This window comes from Apostichopus japonicus, chromosome 16 (assembly GCF_037975245.1).
Source record: "Apostichopus japonicus isolate 1M-3 chromosome 16, ASM3797524v1, whole genome shotgun sequence".
Taxonomy (NCBI): Eukaryota; Metazoa; Echinodermata; class Holothuroidea; order Aspidochirotida; family Stichopodidae; genus Apostichopus; species Apostichopus japonicus.
The window spans coordinates 37,287,822-37,308,104 of record NC_092576.1 but is presented as its reverse complement, the minus strand read 5'-3'; the positions used below and the strand labels follow the sequence as shown (position 1 = coordinate 37,308,104).

Below are 20,283 nucleotides of genomic sequence, written 5' to 3'. Positions count from 1 at the left end.
CTCTATAGGGGATTGAATCCTTAGGTAGCCGTCCTGAGCTAGTGCGAATCAGCAGAGAGAGGTTGTGGATGCTACGCCTTCACACCATTCAACCTCATGGGCTCAACATTCAAGAAGGACATGACTAAGTTTTCTTCCTTTCCCCGCCTTCTCCCCTTGCCCCCCCCCCCATTACTCCTCTTCTCATAGCTTTTTCCACTTTCTTTTCTCCACACCTTTCTGTCTTTGTCCTTCTCCAGTTTATTCCCTCTCCCCTTCCCTTAATCCTCTCTTTGTCCCTCCACTGTTTATCTCCTACCTCTTCTCTTCCCCACTTGATTTTTATCTTTCATTTTTCTCTCCATCCCTTGTCTACTAATCCCCTTACATCTATCTCTTTGTGTTCACCATGCTCATTAACCTGTCTGTATTATGTGCGTGTTTTTTCTACACAGGCTCTCTAGTGGATAAGCTGTTTGCTCACTGTTTTATTTTATTTTGAACACAAGTGTTGAAGAACGTTAGGCCAGAAGCAAGTCGTTTCGTCAAATAGAAGTACATAAGCAGCACATATTCAGTCACATGTTTATAGAGAATTACACGACGAAACTATTCGCATTTTATTTCTTCAGCAATTTCTCCAACAAAAATCGGCAGCACGAGATCATACGGCCCATATGACTCCTGCCATAACAACTCCCTGCACCTATGAGCTGCTATAGCGTTTGCCCAGCAGTACAATATGCACTGTTCCATAAAGCCAGCCGAAAAATTGCGTACAAAACAAGTAGAAAGTTGCTCGTATAGCACACAGTACAATTACACGGTATGCTCATAGGTTACGCTACACTGTGAGAGGCGGATTAGAATATCGGAAACCTGATAACTTTGCGATAACAGTACCCAAATCCGTATGCTGTTCATAGCTAAGGATGAGAATGCCATATCGAAGAAACGAATATGTTGCCGCTGTGAGAAGAAGTCAGCATTGTTTTTATTTTAAATCGGGGAATACGTTGAGACAAGATTAGCAATTTCCTAGCTGAGAGTGTGCCTTTAATATTTTTAAACGCAATATGGAAACTTATAGATTTGGTTTAGATGTCTGACATATTTCTGTCTATCTTTTTTTTGCCGTTCTTTTTGTGCTTTTTGATGTTGACCGTTTTTCTACTGCATTATATTGTATATTTATTTTGTACTGAGGGTTCCTCTGGAAAGCAGTGCTTCTGCACTGAGCAGGACTACCCTCATTAAAGGTCAAGTGACACGTAACAGATTTCCTTCAAACTTACACAAATTGAAAAGCTACATATCAAAACCCTATATTCCAAATTTGGAGTTCCACAATTGTTTCTTTGCTGTTTTAATTAAGTTAATAACCAAGCTAATTCCGAAAGATAATGACGTCACGGGGGAACCGCCAATGTTACCAAAACTAAGTATGCCTAATATGCTAACCGAGATCAAAGCCGTAAACAAAACGTCACGAACAGTAAACAAAATATCAGATGAGAATGGGTGCACAACAGTACAAGAAAGTTTCGTGTTCGTCAACACTGTATACAGCGATAGCTTAGTACCAGTGCACTCAGCCAGCCTAGCTGCCTATAAGTAAAGATTGGCTTGGACCTTCGAGCGAATCTTATGTGTGCAGTGCGCCCTTCACCAGTTAACGTTTCGATTCCTATCGCCTATCCGCGCAACTTGGACTTGGAACACCAACAGCTCGCCGTCTACAAGACAATGCCGTTCCTTCTCTATTTGGAGAAAGTATCTTCAAATCTCGAGGAGATATAGAAACAAGTAGACCAGTAGTTGCGAAGCTGGATCGGAAAAGAGTAAGTGTATTTTCTGGCCTAGGCCTACTACAACAATGACTAACTTGGTATTATTACTATCTTACAGTAGCCTGATTCTTATAATTTCGTTCAGTTAGTTAGGCCCAAAATTAGGTACGGCGACGATGAAGTTAGGCGTAGGCTAGGGCTATATTAACTTTCATTTGTGGTACATCATGAAAAAATCCAGAATAACAAGCATAAGATGTTTACATGTCATTTTACCCAATATTATAATGTGCTCCCACCTATCTATATACTCAAGAGTCATAGCTCATATGTTTCACAGTAAATGACATCCTTATATTTTGCCATATTTGTTGGTAGGGCTGCAATTTTTGTTGCAAGAGAAAACGCTTGTGACAGGTACTTTCAAACATATCAAACTGCTTTCTTAAATGAACTTTCATAACTTCCTTGTTATTTTCTTTCCTAATTTTCAATACTTAGATTAATCTAGAAGCTGTTCCCCAACCAACTGCAGTGAAAATAAAGGCAGGATTCTGCAGAATGTACATCTCCATCTAAAGGTAGCATGATCTTATAAACATGTGCTTGATATTACCGAAAAACAGTTGGGAAATGGGGGAGGGGAGGGTGGTGACAGGCATTAAAGATTTAAGTAGTCAGTTTTGAACGGGATACAAGGAATCTCCACCAGTAAAACATTGAGGCATGTATATGGGGGGGGGAAGCTACCAGACAAAAAGGAGGCAGGGGGGTTGGGGGAGAAAATGTGGTAGAGAAGTGTAAGATAGGGTAATACAAGCAAGAATGGAAAACTTTCATACATCTATAGAGTATTCTATAGCAGAAGTGATTACAGGGGCCAAAATTTTAGAAACAGTACTCGTTGAAAGCAAAATAGCAATCAAAACTGCACATCGGGCAGGCTGACTAGGGGATAATATACATTGTATTTTATCCATCATATCCGCCTGCCTGACGAGAGTGGTTGAGGAGGCTATACCTGATGGCTTCACAGGAAAATATAAAGGCTACATCTATAGTTACTGAGAGAAGGGAGATTACATTGTAGTTATACTATATGAAACCAAGCTGAAGTCATTTGCAATGCTCATGGTGTGAGTGGCCCATATTTTTGCAGCCACATAAAGCAGGAGGATATGCTCTCCTTCAGAAAAGATAAGTGAACCATCTAGGCAGCTGACCCCTGTCCAAGAGCAGCCTATACTGTATGTGTGTGGTATAATAAGCGTTTATTCTAATTTTCAGTGAATGTAACACATGTAGAAGTCCAGTGTTCACTGGTTCCCCTACCACCATTGAAGTTGCTGACTGGACCAACAGAGACAAGAACACCATCAAAGCAACCAGGGCCATCTCACAGTGGCGATGATGGTCCCTCTGCTGCTGTGGCATCCACATCAGGATACACCGAAAAACCGCCAGGTAGTCCGGACTACACTCCATCAGTTAACACATCTGAACATGACAAAGATGACCCTTCAAGGTAATTTTCAAGATTGATAGTAGATTAGTCTGGAAAATCAATTGGTGCCATAACTTTCTGGAAAGAGGATCATTATTAATTTTGACACCAACACTGTGGGGCAGTCTGGAATGTGTGGTGAGGCCATCAGTCTTTACTTCAATTAGCATATACATACTGTATCTGGTAGAGTTGTCACAGCTGTATGTGAACAAGAAATAAAGGCACAAACAAGTAGTTGGATTTTACAGAGTATATTATATCTTAACTTGGCTGGATATCTGCTACTGAATACAAATGGTGAAAGTTGCATCTTATACACTCTTTTACCATGGATTACAAGGGGATGGGACAGGATGTTACTCTGTCCACATGTTTACTTTACTACATAAACAGTGGTTAAGCTACTGAGACAATGACCACACATCCTGCTGAAGATTACATAATCCATAATATTAGGTGCACAAACAGGTGTAGGGTTTTTGTTGTAATCAGTAAAAAATATATTGGAATTGTTTCAGGCACAAGTTGTCAGGTAAAACCTGACCCATGTATCCACACGAATTGAGGTGTACTCAGCTGTCGCCTTAGTTTGGCATCCAAAGACTTGACCGACAACTGTGCCATGCCTATTGACCGAAGTGGAGTGATTGGAATGCCTCTATCTAAATGGTATGTTTTTATGAACTATTATTATATTATTCTTCATATCTTTACTATTCTACAGATTATGTATGGGAACTTCTTGACTGCTTGCAACAACTTCTGCAGAAGTGGAACTCTGGGAGAGGAGTGTCCTGTTCCTGTCAGAAAAGAGCCCCCACCCCTTGCAAGCTCCTATGTTCATCCGAACAATGAGGATGCCATAAAACAACACCGAAGCAGATTTCAAAAGCTTTGCTGAAGTACTGTAGTTGATGGCCTCCCAAGTTCTAATTTTGTTTCATTGTAGTGGGGAGCAATCGACTCTGTGAATCGTCTGTTCACATGGTGTATGGCACAGCTGCAGAGCAGTGTTAATTAACAGGTCGCTACCAGCCTTTAGGGAAGTTGCTAAAGTTTTACATTCAAGTTTTACTTACATCTGGTTTCCATTGTAACTAACTATTAGTAATGATAACATTATATTTAAGAAAAAGTTCCAATAACAAGTATTCCTCTCTAGAGAGCTTAGACTTCATAAATGTAAATTTCATGCTGACTCACTATTTGTATGCAACTTTGGTGTTTCAAACATGTTGCCAATTTTTGGTTTTTCTCAAAAAGATCTGACAGAAATTTGCTGTTTGTTCCCCGCATGGGATAAAATATGATTTTTTTTATCTCATTTATGATCAAGTAACCTTGATGGGTATTTCTATAAACCTGGGGTCCAATAGGGTTTCCACACACTATGCACAAATACTATCCAATCACTTGCAAATTACCACTTCAATATCCTGATGTCTAGTTGCATTTTATAGTTTACTGTATAGGGAGTATAATTAAATATAAAAAAAGTTTAAATCTCTTGTCGTTTTTTTTCTTTAAGTGCAAGTTTCCGTTTGTGTCCCCCACAATTTTTAGTACCAACTGTGACATTTAAACATGTTAACTTTGGTAACATTTCTCACTGTTCATTTTGTCTCAAGTTCATTTGCAGATTTACTACAAGTTAATACATGAATAAGAGTTGAAGTTGACAAAGTTTCAGTATTTTTTTCGTCCCCACTCGTTTATGACGAAGTATTGAAATGTGCATGCCCAACGTAACATTTTCGTGTCCACCCTGTAACGTTGGTAAATTGATATATGATTGCCTGTGTGAACCTGTGTGCATGTACAAGCATCGCGATGTACGATCAGACATTAACAACCAACTTATCCCTTCTCCATAGGCCTATTTTGGATGTTCAAGCTAGCTCAAAAATGTTGTCTTCAACGACCCGAAAATTCGTAAAAGTTTCGTGTCCCTCAGACCTCGTAACGTTGGTAAATTTCAAGGCTACGTCATTTGTGAAAAAACACATCCCATAGTTTTATGAATGAATGACGTCATTCATAAGTCCTAGACGTCGTCTGCAGGCATATACAATCATATATAACTCCAGCGCTACATCGATCAATGCACCGAAGAAAATTTGTGTCCCCTATCTACCCCAGCGTTACGATGGTATTTTCGTTACGTCGAAGCCGCAAACCCCGTTGAGTTCCAGAAAAGTGAGTGTGCAAATATTAAAGTAACGTTTCATTTTAAAATTACGACCTAAATAAAAAGTTAATCTATCGATAAATTTGATTTTTGAGACTTTTTTAAATGGTTGATTCATTAATTGGCCAATTGCTGTCAAGGGGACACCATTTTACATTGGTGTACTCCGTTATGGTAACACTAACAGTTTAAACTAACGTTAGGCTAGGCCTAAGCTTAGGCTACATTCGAATATAAGATGTACAGGTAGCCTACGGTAATTTCGCGAAACGGCAAAATGTAGAAAAAGAGGACAAAGTTTCTTTTTGTTGTGCAAAAATGCTGATAAATTTATTTTCTATTCGAGATATGTACGATAATGTCAAAACATGCGTACAATATCAACAAATACGCTCTTAAAAATAACGTTTGAAAGTTTCGCGAAACTACAACCCAGTCACCAAAGTTTTAACGTGGGTCACAAAATATGTCAGAAACGGCGTTAAAACCAATAAAATAAATTGTAACTGCTATACTACATCAGCCCGATTTTTAATTTGTAAGAGCGGAATGTGATTGGAACGCTATGGCAATTTTTAACCAATTATTATCCAAAACAGATGGACATATAGTCTAGGCCCCAAATTGAGAGTATCAATGGCATTACCATTACCACTGTATGTACTATCGATAGGAACTTTGTTTGAAACAACTAGCCTACGGTAGCACTGTCACTGTGTTAGGGTCTAAAGTAATAGGCCTACTCTAGGTGAAAAAGACAAAACTTAGTGGAATGGAGATCCATATTTTATATATATTTTATATACTGTATTCTGTAACCTATTTTTCACTAATAACTTGTTTGCCTCATATCATGGATAAACCTTTCGTGAAATCTTTTCGTGGAGTCATAGATTAGGTTTGTTTATGAGAATATTGAAGCTCCATCTGTGTCTTAGCACATTAATCTTAAAACTTGTCAGTTGACTTATCAAGAAAGCAGTCCTTGCCCATCCACAACATGTGCCTCTACTCATGGAGGTAAAACCTCCATACTCTACTCAACCTTGTCCAGCACAGAGTTGATAAACGTACAAATCTAGGTCACTTTGTTACCGAAAATATATTCTAAGATAATCACACTCAAAGTAATTTTCCTTTACAGGCTCCAGGTGGGGTCCTACATAGCTATCAATTTTGCTACTGGCAAGAAGAACTTTGTCTACTTGGTGAGTATGGTTGAGTCAATATTTGCCTGATGCACACAAAATTCTCCATTTTGGCAGCTAAATTATGCTTCATAATGTGGAGATCATTCCTGAAAGTAATATGCTCGTCTTATCTTCTTATTCCAGGTTCAAGCCATCGCTAACAGCCAAGTTGGACTGAAATTCTTGCAACGGCGAAAGAGTGGGTCCTTCCAGTCTACCAATGAACTTTGTCACCTTCATCCATTGTCGGACATTTGCGTTTTGTCTCCACCATCAGTGTCTCTGGAGCAAAGGGCATGTGTATGAATTTTGCCACAATGAACTGGATCAGGTTTCACTTGATAACAATTGTTCAATCAAGTAACTTTGAAGGCCTTCATTTTGAACATTTCTTCTTTCTTGTCAAAGCTTCACCTTGTTAAATATTGGATTCACCTTTTCTAGTTTTATTCTTGTGAAATGGTTTGAGATTTGAATAAATGTGAGGCACCTTGTCAGATTGTTTTTGGATTTACCTTTTCTAGCTTTTTTTTCTTGTGAAATGTTTGAGATTTGAATAAATGTGAGACACCTTGTCAGATTGTTTACTATGCTAGTCATACAGTTTTCTGAACTATTGGACACTGGATGTATTCCTGTGCATGAATAATTGACTTTTAAAATATTTCAGATTTGATAAAATTATTTGTTCGTCTGTTAATCATTAACTGTTGTTCATTACAGGGGACACTAAATTTTGGTGTCCCCGTTATGCTTAAGTTTTTTCCTACTTCCATACAACTCGCGGTATTAGAACTTGCACTACAGAAAACCTTGGGTGTGTTGGTGGTCCTTTGTGGTTTTAATATGTAGGTATGATTGATAGTGTTATATTAGGGACTGTTCATTCCACTCTGTTGAGTTTATTGTGCTGTAATAAAAATGGTTTTAAAAAAAGCACTTTCTGCTTTCGGAAAATAGCATGTTGTCATTTTTTTTTTTGCAATTTTCTGTTGAATGAAACTCATTTCTCCTTAAAGCTTTTTTATTGTTGAAAGTCATCTAAAACCTAGTGCAAAACAGATAACAGAGGCAGTGTAACCTATAGGCATGTCACTTTCCCCCTGTTGACAGGTTCGGATTTTGGTGTCCCTGTTATGTTGGTTTTTTTCGTCATATTGGTTTGCATTACTATTGTTGACCTATAGGTGCACTTTTTTTTTTACTTCTTCACTGTTATTTTTTAAAACCCACATAATAACTCTATCAAAAAGTAAAATTTCATCTTAATTGAAGGACATTGAAATTTTGGATCCACGTCACACTATTGGACCCCAGGTTTATAGAAATACCCTGATATTCCATGGATTAATGAACAATTGCAGATTGATTCTCATTACAATTTTATTAAAATGAAAGCCTAAGCTCTCCAGATCCCATTGACATAGTGGTTTAGGGTACTTAATTCAAACTATTCTTCTATTTTAACCTAGTATATTTGAGATTTCAATCATCCAGATTTTGTTGGCAGGCTACTAGAAGTGACAGCTTTGCTTACAAGAGAGAATACATACAAAAAATTAACTTGAGTTTTTATTATTTATTACTGTTATGTACTTCCCAAACTTGAAAATGTAAAATTTCATCCAAGATTGTAGTTAATACCATGAACCAGAAAAATGTAAGCTGGAATTCCAAAATGTTCACCATTCAGCAACAAAACAGACAGCACTGAACCCTGTTTCTATAAAACTTTGCAGAAATGATAGTATGACTTGGCATAAACAGTCCACATTCTCAGTCTTGATAATTTAAATCCTTCATACTGTTCAGATGGTAAAGCTTCTCTAATCCTCCTTACTGCATAGGATAGGAGAACAACACAAAACTCCTTCCCTAAAAACTGCTAGCTCATCCGTGCACGTTGTCTGTATGCTGTGTGTCTGTATTTCCTGTAAAATAATCATATGAAAACCAGCTATAAAAGATGAAGACACACAAAAGCTTGGTAGCCATCTGGGGACGTCAATTTTAAAATAAATTTCTATATGATTTCCAGAATTTGCTTGGCCCCTAAATCTGCCTCCCCTAAAGTAAGCCTAGCTATGCCATTTATACAAACTGATCATTGTCATCATCTCGGGGACTAAAATTTGTAAATGGATCGTGCACAAGCATGGTGGACAATTTTTTTGTGGCATTTGGTTCCATGGCTCAGTGTTAATGATTACTATGTCAGTGAGCATGATAAGGGTTAACCTCAAGGGCATTACACCAGTTTTTGGTCAAAATGACCTAATCAGAAGCAGGTTTTGAACATGGTGCACAAATTTTCTTGATCAAATCTATATCTTAATGTTATTCCTTTCACAACGAAACAAAACTAAACTATGAATACACCCTCTGTATTGTTACATCTTTCAACAGCAGGTCAGAGCAATGAATAAAGGTATACAACAAAAATAATGTATTCTATACTTACTCTTGGATCCTGTTTTCCTGTGCACGTCCACAATACTGTTGACGGTACATGTAGTAGGCTGTCTGAAGAAACAATGGGTTCAGGCACATAGCTTCAAAACCTGGGTGTAAGGTGATGCATGCAGCACCTTCTTCATCCATCACAGTCCTTACTTATCTATTTCGCTGCAGCATCTACACTCCCTTGCTGTAGGTATCACAGCACATTGGCCACAATGACACCTGTAAACAATACAAACCAATTCAAATAATAAAGAGCCAATTCAATGACTTCATACCGACCTCAATTATTGGGGCATACTGTACTAACATGTCAAAATAGAAAAGGGGCACCTCTGAAGGGCAATCTACTGTTGAAGCTCCTTACAAGTAACATCACTAGTAAGGAAGGGGTAGCCTCTTCTTAGAAGTCTTGCCTCTGTTGGGACAATGCTGTAAAGGAAAATAAAACAGGCCGATATTGCCTCGTTTCCAACTCTTTCCCACTTCTGTATCCATTCCCTAGATTGAGAAAATCTGGTTATGAAATTAGCTCAAGCATAAATGACAAAAAGCTGGTGTGAGGTGCCACCTTCTCTCCCCCCCCCCCCCCACCCTTTCCCTGATTTGTGGTAACTTCACTAATTTGCCACTAGTCCTACAACTGCTAGGAAATTAATAATAGGCCACCTCTGAATTTGTTGTGCAGTCTTCCAATTGGCTCCTTCAATCTACTAACCAAATGAAACATGTCTGTGTGACATGTTCCTGGGGCATGTGCTGCCACAACTTTTAAGGAAAATAGTAACTTCCTTAACTTTACTCGACCGCACATTCATGTTAATTTTGCTGCCCCATCAACAAATTGGCTAGCTAAGTGTATGAGCAAAGTTAGGAAACATTTATCGGTTCTAGGCCTAACTAGTGACACAACTATCCTATATAAAGTATATATAGTACGCTTGGCGTAACGTTACCGTTATATTCCGTCAAGACGATCAATTTCGACATCGCTGTCCGATCCCGCTTCCTCTTCGCTGGTCTCCGGTTCGAACATATAGGGAAAAACTTCCCCACGATCGTCCACCATGTCCTCCATTTCCCTTACTTCTTCGCCGTTGCTATCTAAATACTGTGTGTCAATGCCACCGGCAGCCATTTCGCGATATGTATAAGCTATGCTGTGCTGTGTATATATGCGTATTACAGTGCGTGTATAGAAACTGTATGTAGTAGCAATATCGTATGCGACGATATCATTCACTTTCGACTTGGTAAACAAATGACGTCATTTGTTTTCGGCTTTCCCTGAACGAGTCAATCTAGCCGATTTTTGCGGAGTTGTTTGTTGCTTGATAGGAAGAAAATGCAAGGAATTTATGAAAAAAGAAGTCAATGGATGTTTTGTTTGATGTCTTATGTATCAATTTGTGATTTTTCATCTTAATCCAAATCTTAACTTTCTTGTAACAGACTGCTGAAAAAGGTAATATTTTCGAGAAGTTTGAGATTTCTCCATACCCAATGCACTGTGCAGAACATATACAGTTTGCACTCTTCTGCGCTCCCCCCCCCCGTGACGTCACTGAATCTATTACGTAATAGTACTTTTTACCGATTTCTACCCCTTTGGAGACGGAAAAAAATCGCGGTGTTGGGTTTTTGTTAATGTAAGAATTGTTAAGTTTAATATTATGCAAAGTCAAGTTTACGTGTCGCTTGACCTTTAAAGATGACAACAATAACAACAACAATAAATGTCACAGACAGAAATCCGCACCACTCTACTACGGTGATTCTACTGGTGCTTAGTGTAACTGTCAATGAGAGCGTATTACGTATTTTTTCACCGATTTCTTTTGCTGTGTTGTACATGGGCGCAAAGTCACTGTCACGGGGTTTAATTCCCGTTACTTCTCAGTACTATTTTTCAGAACATTAACTGCATGTTTACACAAATAACACTTTCACATATTGCTACATTTTAGGGACAATAATACATTTATAAAATAAAATGAGATATAAGTATAACATTCAGTAGAGTAGTAATCAACCAAACTATATTATATGAAGTTTAGTAATATGGCGATAGTAGTTATAGTCATAAAACAAAGTTCATAGTTTCTTATACCTACGTCTGAGTGTCTCTTACCAGGGATTTTAGAGTAAACATTTACATTACAATTGATGATAAACGTTATCGGGAGGCAATTTTTATTAAATGATCATGTGCATCGGCCTGCTGAGTAAGACCTTACATTTACAAAGTTGTTTTTGGAAGATTTAAATAAGCAATCGTCATTAACAGAAATGAGTGAAATAAAATAAAATTACCAAACGTTCCTTCATGTCCATGTTCGATTATCTGTGGAGAGTTGTAAGAAGGTCACCAGGTGGGTGATATAAACACCTAGTACTTAAAACAATGAAACAATAACGTATTTATACCGATAAATTTTGGTAACATTGAGTTTCAAATCATGGGGTAACTAACAAAGTGAATTTACACATGATTAACTATTCCTTGTATATTGAGCAAAATCACAGTGTGAAATTGCTTTTGGGAGCAAAAGTTAAAGCTTACTGCTAAAAATAAATGTTACATGAATCCCATAAAGTATAGGTTATAATAGATATATAGGGTTGAGCATGTTGGGAATGTTTTGTCCAAGACCTTTGGTATAACGTATTGTTTATTGTCGTGATATATGGTTGTAGTCATAAACACTACTGATTATTGTGCGCATACGTTTGAAAATTGCGGGGTTGGGGAGTTACACCATGAGGAATGGAATAAATGGTGTAGTGTAAACAGTCCCGACTGAACAAATCCTTCCCACCCCTCTCTCGTTGGAGGTGGGAGTTTTCCTCTACCACTCATTTTCGTTGTGTGCACATTAACATGTGTTGCATGCGTGTGATAAAGCCAAACAATAATGGCGGGATTAGCTACTGGAGAGGCCTTTACAGAACAATGAAACTAAGCGATTCCACATGCTAAAAACAGAGTGCCCTTATAGGTAGCATTTACTGTAAGGTTATGTGTGTTGAAAAATTACAAACACTATAATTTTCACAAACATTTACTCCACTTGGAAATTCTAAAGACTAGATTTACATTATTCCTATGAACATTTTTAAGAGGCATTTTTAATAAAAGGAAAGCTTCTTAGTTATCCTCTTTTGTTTTGGGAAGGGAGAACGGGGCTGTTAGGTAGGGTGTAGTAACAAGGCAGGGACATCTGAAAGGTGCTCCACCTTGGACTAGATTCACATCTACTTCTACTTCTTAAAAACCTCACCTTGTCAGTAGAATTAAATACTTTAATTGGATAGGGGAAAGATAAACAGCGTATCTTACCAAGACCTTTGGTATAACGTATCGTTTATTGACGTGATATATGGTTGTGGTCATAAAAACTCCTGATTATTGTGTGCATGCGGTTGAAAAGGGCGAAGTTGGGGAGTTACACCATGAGGAATGGTCTAAAGGGTGCAGTGTAAACAGTTCCGACTGAACAAATCCTCCCCAACACTCTCGCGTTGGAGGTGGGAGTTTTCCTCTACCACTCATTTTCGTTGTGTGCACATTAGTGTTTAGAATAACATGTGTTGCACACGTGTGATCAAGCCAAGCAATATTGGCGGGATTAGCTATTGGAGAGGCCTTTACAGTTCTGTTAGTCTCGGGGTCTATATCTACAAATCAAGGTTCATATTTACATTTTGATATTTATTGCAGTAATATATAACTAGGTAAACACATTAAGGCGAGTTAGACGCGTATTATAAGCAGTACAATCAGCGATGAACATGCTTAAGACAGAGTGCCCTTATTGGTACCATACACAAGGGTTATGTGTGTTGAAAAATGGCACACAAAATTTTCACAAACATTTACTCCAGTTGAACATGACAATGTTTCTATGTATAAAAAAAACGTAAAACAACGGATGGTCTATCCAGTAATTCAGTTATTCAGTAAGTAATATTACTGTGTCTTGCTGTTCGTACATTTGGTGACTTAAACAAGTTATAACCTGCCTAAAATATTTTATATAACGCAGTCATTTGTAATAACATTTACCCAAGGATTGCTTCTAAGTTTTTTGGGGGGCGGAGAAAGGGGCTGTGGGGGTAGGGTGCAGTAACATGGCAGGGACATCTGAGAGGTGCTCAACACCGGACTAGATTCACGTTTACTTCTGCTTACCGGTAGCATTACATACTTCAATTGGGTCGGGGAATGTATATAAGCAGCTTAACTTGCCATGTTCCGGTAAACACAAACTTAGAGTATCAGCAGGGGCGGGATTTGATGTTAAACTAGGGCAGGGATCTAACGGGCTGTTTATCTCTTTTTTGAGAACTGTTGTTGTTTGTATCAAGAACCTAGATGTAATGTGGTTCAATATTTAAATGTTATTTCCCATTACTACTTGTGTTTGAAAATGTAATTATGGTATCTGCATAACATGTTGCCAAATTTACTGTATGCAACATACATTGTAACGAATTATCAATCTTCATGAAGGGCTTGACGTCGCCCGTTGACACTCTCATAAATGGCAAACCGGTAAACAACTTTCTAAATATCAGTGTTTCTTTCAAAATTTAAATACAGCCAAACTGAATAATCTTAAACGACATAGGTCTGTCACATTGGTACAAGTAGTAGTACGTTCGTACCATAGTGCGTTATGGATTTAAATATTGGGCAGATCAGATTTATTACATGTGTAATGACATTTCAAATCGTTATAAAAGTATCGCAGTTGTCAATATTGCTGTGGCATGGTCAACCAATATACCGACAGAATATGATAAAACAGCAAATTCAAGATCTTGGAAAACCTGGTGTGTAGACAAGTGCCCTTCTTGCCCCTCTTTAATCTGACACTGATAATGAGTAAGGTATATTCGCAAAGATATCAAGACTGAAACTGACGTTAACTGCATCCGATTTTCAGCCATGGTTAGTGGTATACTATGAAGATGGTTTGAACTTATTATGTAGCCGATCGTTTGTTTATCTGTTGCAAAATATCTAAATATTTGTATTACTTCTTACTTAATGCAGGACATTAATAGAACTGAGGTTTGTTACACAGTGTATGTTGTGTATCGTCAGGACTGGAGGAATACTCATAATTGTATTGGTGGGGGACTTTTACTGTATGTTAGTTGTCGTGATATACTGTTGTGGTCATAAAAAATATGGAACATTGTGATATTAAGATTTAAAATTAAGGGGGTTGTGTAGTTTCACCATAAGGAATGGACTATAGGGTGGGGTAAACTAAGTCCCGACTAAACAAATTCTTCCTCACCCCATCTATCGTTGGTAGTGGGAGTTTTCCCCTTACACCTCATTTTTCTTTGCGCTCACTACTACTCTGAATGACACATGTTGTATACGTGTGATCAAGCTAAGTGATAATGACGGCATTAGCTGTTGGAGCGGCCTTTACAGTTCTATTAATCTCAGGGTCTTTATCTCCAATCAAGGTTCATATGTACCTTTCGATATTGATTGCAGTAATATATAACTAGGTAAACACATTAAGGCGAGTTAGACACGTACTATAAGCAGTACAATGAAACGAGACGACGAACATGCTAACGTCTAGTGACATTATAGGTAACATATATATTGTAAGGTGTTGAACAGTTGCAAACATTATAAGTTTCACAAACATTTACTCCACTTGAACATTCTATAGACTAGATTTACATTCTTCCTAAGAACATTTTACATACCACATGCATTTTTAATAGCGTTTACTTTAGAAAATCTTCTAAGTTATCCGTTTTTTGGGCGGGGAGGGGAGGGGCTGCGAGGTAGGGTGTAGAAACATGGCAGGAACATCCGAGGGGTGCTCCACATCGGACTAGATTCACATCTACTCCTGCTTATCGGTAGCATTACATACTTCAATTGGATAGGGGAAAGATAAACAGCTTATCTTACCATATCCCAGGAATCACAAACTAAGATCATGAGCAGAGCCGGGACTTGTTGTTAAACCTGGATCTATGGGGCTGAAAACCGGGCCGAACCTTAGACGTTACCCTCTCAAATTCATTTTAAAGGGGCCGGATCAGCCAGCGTTTCGAACGAAAACCAACAAAACTATCAATCAGTATCATTTACATTTCCTTATTAAATTTGCCTCCCACCCCGAAAATGATGCTTCTGAAAAAAAAAAACTACTCAATAGCAAACATAATGCAAACTAGCTGAGATTCTTGCTGCTTCCACAAACAGATTCACAACAGCTTTCATCCACAAAACCTTTGTATTCTTCAACTTTTTAAAGGTAAAACTCATTAAACTTGAAATTGGAAGGAAAAGCTGAAGAATAGTTATTGAGTAAAACATCCCTTCTATCACCAATCTCCCTGACATATCTTCCCTCCGGTCCACCATACATGCATAGGCATATCTACACTAATAACAGTGATGATTCTCGTAGACAAGATTAGGCATCAATTATATTGTTTTTGGGGGGATAAAAAAGGTCGAAATCTTCCAGAGTATGTATCTTTGTAACATCATTATATGTACATAGATATGTTATGTGTATCATATATGAACCCAACATAGGAAGAATTGTGTGCTGAAGAATCCGTCAAAATTCTGCTTTCTCTTCCCGTGCAAATTCACTACCTTCATAACCAGTAGTTGGTTCATTTTAAAGTTCATTTTAGATTTTTTTGACACATATCGCTACGGTCAGATAAATTTATGAGAAGGCATTAGCACCAATTGACTGCTGTTGAATGTCTATTATATGGTCAACTGTAATATTGGTCATCTCAAATATATGCAACCCAAGTGAACCAATATTACAATAAAATTAAGCCAAGATACGATGTGCAAGCAATATCAGTTGTGAGTCTTTTTCAGTCATGAGTTGCCATTATAATTACATTCAATACTTTAAACAATATTTTTACATATTTGTTAAAAAAAAGTCACATTTATTTTAATTTGATCTCCTACAGTCATTTTCCTTATAAATGAACACACTATTTCCTCCTTCTCTTCTCCGTGGTAATAATCACATTGAAGCAACGTTTTAATAGCAGGTGAAACAATTATAAAGACTTGTTGTGTTATACTTCCTCGTATAAAGAGTTCGTTTCTGGAATATTTCAGAACAACTTAAAAAAAAAATGCCATTCAAGGTTGGTGATTCGTTATGCTCTAAACACAGAATCTTACAGAACACTTTAATCAAAACTAACTTGTATCTGTCATACAGCAATGGAGGTAAGTAACAGTTTATCAACCATTTGGTTATAACTCGATGTGTTCAATAGTATTTTGCTACATCACTTTTGATCAATAGTGAGATTGTGATATTAGAAGTCTCTGTTAGATTGCATAATCTTTTGATAAACATGACCAAATGATCGCTCCTAAATTAAATGATTTAGAAGGCCAATGGCGCCATATGACCTCCTTCCACTGGACATTGAGAGACTAAAAAAAAGGGTTTCGACAGACACAAACTAGCTTAAAATTTAACAACAAATATAATCCTCTCCAGCAAATGTAAAAATAAGAGAAAGTGTGTTACTTTTAGAAACATAACTGTTTACTCCAGCCACAAAAGACTTCGGTTATCCATAACTAATTTGTCTAACAATTTACCTGCATTGCAATATGATCAATCTTAACAGGCACTTTAATAAATTACAAAAGGTTTTAATAAGTTTGATTTCTTGGAGCATATATAATATATCATTACTGGAAGTCCGTACAGATGGACTATAACCTCAAAACTGTATGCTGTGTATAACAAAAAGTTTGTTCATCATAATCCTCCTAGGTCAGAGTACAACAGGAGAACACACAGTATAAGACATGTAAAAACCAGTAGCCATTTATCGAAGCATCCTCTTCCGGCAAACATGTGAGTTAACACAACAAGTGTTCATATAAATCAATCTTTGACACTACTCTAAGATGTCCCTATGATACGTTGAAAGCAACACTATTTAGTACTGTTTAATATAGAGCAGAAGTTGCTGCCTCTTCCTCAAGAACTGTGATCAATTCTCAGTTACTCTCATCTGCTTCATTGGGATCCTATTGAGCAGAAAAGGTGGAAAAAGTGTTAAATGGAGAAAGATGATAAAGCTCTTTAAAGATGAAGATTTTCAATAGAGTATAACACTTACATTGTGCACTTTTAACCGATCATGTCCATGCATTGGTTATGGTGAAAGGCTAAATACATACAGAGGTATTTTACAGACATATTTGTACTGGCAGACTAAGATGTCATGTCACCCAGGGACGGGTTCTACAGGATTCTAAGGGGTTCTAAAAGACGGTTTCTAAACATTACGGAGGATATTGTGGTTAAATGGAGGGTGCTAAGATGAAAAATGTTGCTACGTTTTATAACTGTTGTTACATTGTTTAATCTTTGCCCGTTTTGGTTGGATTTCATTTGTAAAATTATATAACTACATGAGTAGCAAGATCTTGTTCCTGTTATTTGTATTTATCAATTCGATTGTTTGATATTCATAAGAATTATATCAGTATGAGATATCTCTTTAACACGGAAATAGTACATGGGTAAGTTATAAATCTGGTACTGTTTAAATTCCTTAACTTGTTCAACGTAAAGCTAGAATTTAACAACACAACATAAATATGTTACATTAAAACCATTACAACAGGAACCATAAATTAATATCCAGATTCAATATCTCTGTAATTATAGAAATTTTCTAATCACTGGGCTTAACTTACCATGTGTAGACTTCTTGGTCCGATACTACACTGAAAAGAATCATCCCTGCTGTCTTCATCTATGCTAGATTCCATACTAGATACCTTAGAAGGTGTACCAACAGGGGAAACAAAAGGGGTCCCTCTGGGGGTACTCTTAGGTGACCTCAATAGACCTACATTTGGGTTACCACCAAACCCGGTGCTCTGCTGAAAATAAACACAGGATTGTTGGTTGATAAATTAATTCAAAAGTTAATATTTCATATCATCATTTTTCTTAAATTGGCAACCCATTATTTCAATTAACTTAGGCTCTATTTCATGTATTTCGCATATATGTATTAGGATGTCTAAACTTTTTTAATGAGAGTAATAAGCAGGCAACAGTTTAGATTCATGAGGAGCACATTGCACCTCTGTGACCATACTCTGCCAGGAAATTTGAACTTGTTTAGTCAATGACAGGGCATTAATCATGATAAATGGTACTTATTAGATGCAAAATCTTCCGAAGAATTCAGAGCGCACAAGGACAAAAGGACACACAAGAAAGAAATCTATGAATCGGGAATAGCTTGACAGAAGAGATGTGTCTTCAAATTGCTATTAAAATGAGAAAACCTAAAAATGTTACGAGTGCTATTTGGAAGTAAATTCCAAAAAGCTGGGGCAGCAAATTTAAAAGAACGTTTACCGACATATTTAAGATTAGCCCGGGAAATTTTGAGCAGTTTTTCGGAAGAGAAATGAAGACTGGGTAATGATTGGTAAATACACAAACGTCGACCCCACCCTCAGCAGTATTGTGCCCAGATGTCCACCCCACCCTCAACACTATGGTTATCAAACGACTACCCCACTCTCAACACCCTGGTGCCAAACGTCAACACAGCCCTCAGCAATATCTTCTTGAACGCTCCTCGATATAAGAAATAATTATGATTAGTCAGAACCATTCTCTTTGAAAATTTGCAGCGATATTTATGCCCGAGTGATCATGTATTAAATTTAACAAATATTAAAAGCATCATCATCCGATTTCATTTTGTTCGTCATTCTCCAGCGCCCACAAAGGCTTTCAATCCATCAAACTATAGGAATGTACTTATATGCATCACTGAATAAAGATTTACGCTCATGTTATAAAAACTCGCATGAAGGACAAAAGTTATTCTCCGACCCTCCCTCTCCCACTCCTGCAAAAAATAAGGGATTTGAGCATATCCTTTACTAGTCTGGCTAATGAGAACTTGTAAGCGGGTGGCATGGTACTGGCCGAGTCAGCCCGAATCTCTCTCTAAGTCAACAACTTGTAATCGTTAAAAAAAAAAAAAAAAAATTATGGTAGATAGTCCAAGTGCTACAAGTTGTTATTAGTGTTTGTCATTGGTTCATACGTTGAGCTTTATATCTCAGGTAACATGGCTAATCAGTTTATTTATGAGTAAATGGATTGTCAAGTTTTACTCCAAATAGCCAAAATACAGATATTAAGTCCAAATAGCCAAGAATCAATATCACAATAAACTTTTTGACTTATTTCCCACGAGGTTGGAGGGTGTTTCCCTAATTATGAACCGTAAGATGCATGGCATGTGAAGTAATTTGCGGTAGCAGTCATCTTGCTGGAGGTAGAACCATTTACCACTGTGAGAAAATTTGTTTGCTTTTTTATGTTCTCCCTAGTCCAGTGTGCTTTTATAAAATTAATCAAAATCTATATTTTAAATAGTCTGTTGTTGACAGACATTTAATGATAACATTTTGAAGTGGTTGGTGGTGATCCTTTTTGTGGGAATATTTTGAGATAACTGTAACGTTTGCCTCCTGGAACTCTATACATGTTTGCCCATCTTATTACACCCGACACTACCTTCTTTACCGCCACCAATAACTAAACGTTTGTCATTCTTTTGAAGCATCGATACATTGGATGTTAACTTTTTTTGTGTGTTCGTGTATGCTCTGCCTACGGTAGCATACGCCCATTAAAAGCCCCATTGACTTACACACTAAATCACAAAAGTAATGTGGTCTCTAAGTCTAGATAGAAGTTTTCACTAGCTAAACGCTACCCATCACCGGATAGCTGACAAGTTGGCCATTCATGGCACCATCAATTTTCCGTACCATGACCGTGAAGATTTTTGCTATCCGAGCCGGAAGTTTTCGTCACTTGTAAACAAACCTCTTCACTCAGTGGTAAACAAATTTCCTACGCTGCTCCCGGGAGGCCTAAAGGGGTCTAAAATTGCCTCAATTGACCCAATTTTTTCACCACATGTACTTCCATTCATGCTCTTCAACATGCAAGCCACAAAAAAACTAGATTATGATTGATAACAGGTCACAAAAGATGTTCTCCCGCTGCTTTTTGGCACTTTTCCTGAAACAGGAGAACAATCGAGCGGATTGATATAGACTCTAATAGGAGT

At 37.5% G+C, this 20,283-nt stretch overlaps 3 long non-coding RNA genes across 3 annotated transcripts; 2 read left to right on the top strand and 1 right to left on the bottom strand.

The window, feature by feature from the left end:
- The first annotated feature begins 1,233 nt into the window (after window positions 1-1,233).
- On the top strand, window positions 1,234-4,397 carry LOC139983318 (uncharacterized). The gene is made up of 4 exons (XR_011798604.1): window positions 1,234-1,820; window positions 2,271-2,350; window positions 3,057-3,294; window positions 4,001-4,397. It is a non-coding gene; the product is annotated as an uncharacterized lncRNA (long non-coding RNA).
- LOC139983320 (uncharacterized) lies at window positions 4,210-10,365 on the bottom strand. Its single transcript, XR_011798606.1, has 3 exons — window positions 10,071-10,365; window positions 7,986-9,336; window positions 4,210-4,616 (listed from the first exon to the last, which is right to left on the bottom strand). It is a non-coding gene; the product is annotated as an uncharacterized lncRNA (long non-coding RNA).
- Window positions 4,675-7,988, top strand: LOC139983319 (uncharacterized). The gene is made up of 3 exons (XR_011798605.1): window positions 4,675-5,472; window positions 6,609-6,672; window positions 6,799-7,988. It is a non-coding gene; the product is annotated as an uncharacterized lncRNA (long non-coding RNA).
- Window positions 10,366-20,283: the final 9,918 nt, after the last annotated feature.